The sequence below is a fragment of the Colius striatus genome, chromosome 28 (assembly GCF_028858725.1).
Source record: "Colius striatus isolate bColStr4 chromosome 28, bColStr4.1.hap1, whole genome shotgun sequence".
Lineage (NCBI taxonomy): Eukaryota > Metazoa > Chordata > Aves > Coliiformes > Coliidae > Colius > Colius striatus.
This window is the reverse complement of record NC_084786.1, coordinates 3,352,530-3,354,660: the sequence shown is the minus strand read 5'-3', so window position 1 is coordinate 3,354,660 and position 2,131 is coordinate 3,352,530. Positions and strand designations below refer to the sequence as shown.

The 2,131-nt window shown below is 74.0% G+C and overlaps 1 non-coding gene across 1 annotated transcript; it reads right to left on the bottom strand.

The window, feature by feature from the left end:
• Nucleotides 1–113: 113 nt before the first annotated feature.
• LOC133628105 (5.8S ribosomal RNA) lies at nucleotides 114–266 on the bottom strand. Its single transcript, XR_009820540.1, has one exon. It is a non-coding gene; the product is annotated as a 5.8S ribosomal RNA (ribosomal RNA).
• Nucleotides 267–2,131: the final 1,865 nt, after the last annotated feature.

The window sequence follows — 2,131 nt, the reverse complement described above, 5'->3', positions numbered from 1 at the left end:
GGGACGAAGGCCCGCCGACGGGGACCTGCGAGGCAACCCCAGCCGCGCCGCTGCCACCGCTGCCCCTCGCTGCTTGCCAGGGGCGGCGGCTCAGCCGGCGATTGATCGTCAAGCGACGCTCAGACAGGCGTAGCCCCGGGAGGAACCCGGGGCCGCAAGTGCGTTCGAAGTGTCGATGATCAATGTGTCCTGCAATTCACATTAATTCTCGCAGCTAGCTGCGTTCTTCATCGACGCACGAGCCGAGTGATCCACCGCTAAGAGTTGTCTGGCTTTCGGCACCGCCCCACGCGCGCGGGGGAGCCGGGGACCGCTCACACGGAGCGGCCCCCTTTTGAGGATGGGCCTCACCGCCCGCGGCCCCGCTCGCTGGCTCGCGCCAGCCCAGCCAAGGCCGCAGCGGAGAGGCCACGCCTCGCGTGACCGTACGAACACAAGCGGAGAAGGAAAAAAAGGAGCGAGAAAACTCCGAAGGGCGAGGGCGGGGAGCCCGCGCTCCCGACCGACCCCCCCCAGGACCTGGGGGGGAGAAGCACACCTCGGGAGATCCCTTCGGAGGCGGCCCAGGCGCCCGGGCTCGGCCCGGCCTCCACGCGGAGGCGGCGGCAACGTCCGACCCTGCCCGACTTTGCCCAACCTCGACCGGGAAAAAACGGCCGCCCCCGCGGCACCGCGCTAACGACAGCCAGGCTCTTCCCTCCACCGTGGCTCGCCGACACGCGCCGGCGGCTCCGCCGCCGCGCCAACGCCACAAGGTGGCGAGCCCCCGGAGCCCGAAACGGCGGCGCGCCCGACCGCACGGCCGCCTCCTCGCACGGAGGCCCGCCGCCGGGACGGAACGGCACGCACCTGTCCCCGGCCACCGCCGTCGACGCTTCTCGCCTCGGCCCTCTCCTCTCTCTTCTCCGGGAGAAAGACGGACGCGCGCTCAGACGGAGGGCAGCCGCCCGCCCCCCGCGCTTCCGCACGGAGACCGGGACGGGGAATGCCTCCGACTGCACGCGGCCGCTTCACCCGGAAACGGCAGGGACAGGCGGCGTGGAAGTGACGAACGGGGGACACCGGGGCCGGGACGGCCGCCGCCGGCGACGAGCGACCGGCCGAAGGATCGGCAGGCCGAGCGCGTCGCGCCGCCACCGCCGGGCCCGAGGGCACCGCGCCCTGGACGCCAGCTGGCGGAAGGAAACCAACCGAGAGCGCTCGCCGAGGCGGGGAAGCAAGAACGGAGCGCAGCGCGGCACCCCGAGGCGCCGTTCCCGGCGAACCCCTTCCCCCCCCGCCTCAGCGGCGAGGGGGAGCGACGGGGAATCGCCAACCCCGCGGCAGAGGAGCCCGCGCTCCAAGCCGGGGACGCCCGCTTCGAGAGGAAGGCAGGCCGGGCACGGCCGACCGCACCGCGGTCTCGCTGCGCCGAGACCGGACCGCGGAAAGGGGGGGGCAGGAGGACCCCTCCCCGGCACGACCGTCCCGCGGGGACGAGCGCGGGCGGGCGGCGGTGGCGGCCGAGACAAGGGCCTACACGGGAGAGACTCCCGCCCCTTACCGAAACGCCACCGTCGTTGGCCCCGCCCGTCCCGACCCCTGCGGGACGCATCGAGCCGCCCGAGTCTTTAAACCTCCGCCCGGCTCCGCGACCGAGGAAAGGCCACGGAAACGCGGACGCTAGGTACCTGGCCCTGGGGTGAGGGAAACGACCTGAAGGGCCCCGCAGGGGTGCCTCCTCCCGCTGCCACCATCGGGGGGAGCGTCCGCCCGCGGGGGCGCGCCCGACATCCACCGCCATCACCACGGCCTCTTTCCCGGGGCCCGGGGGTTTCCCTCAGTGAGCCCGGCGCTGCGCCCGGGATGAGGGCCGTGGCTCGGGCCGCCCGCTCGCGCGGGACGCGACCCGGCAAGAGAACCTCGCGCGCCAACAGGCGGCATCGGTCACGGCCGAGCGCCTCCGGCCCCCCCACAAACCTCCTGCCTCGGAAGAGGGAGGAGGAGAGGGGAGGGCGCGGGGGGAAACCCTGCCGTCTCCGTACCCGCCTCGGCGACGCAGCCACCAGCTCCGGAACGCCCGGAAAGCCCTTGGCACCCTCGCACGGCCGGCCACTCGGCCACTGGGCAGGGGGGCGCTGCTACGCAGCAC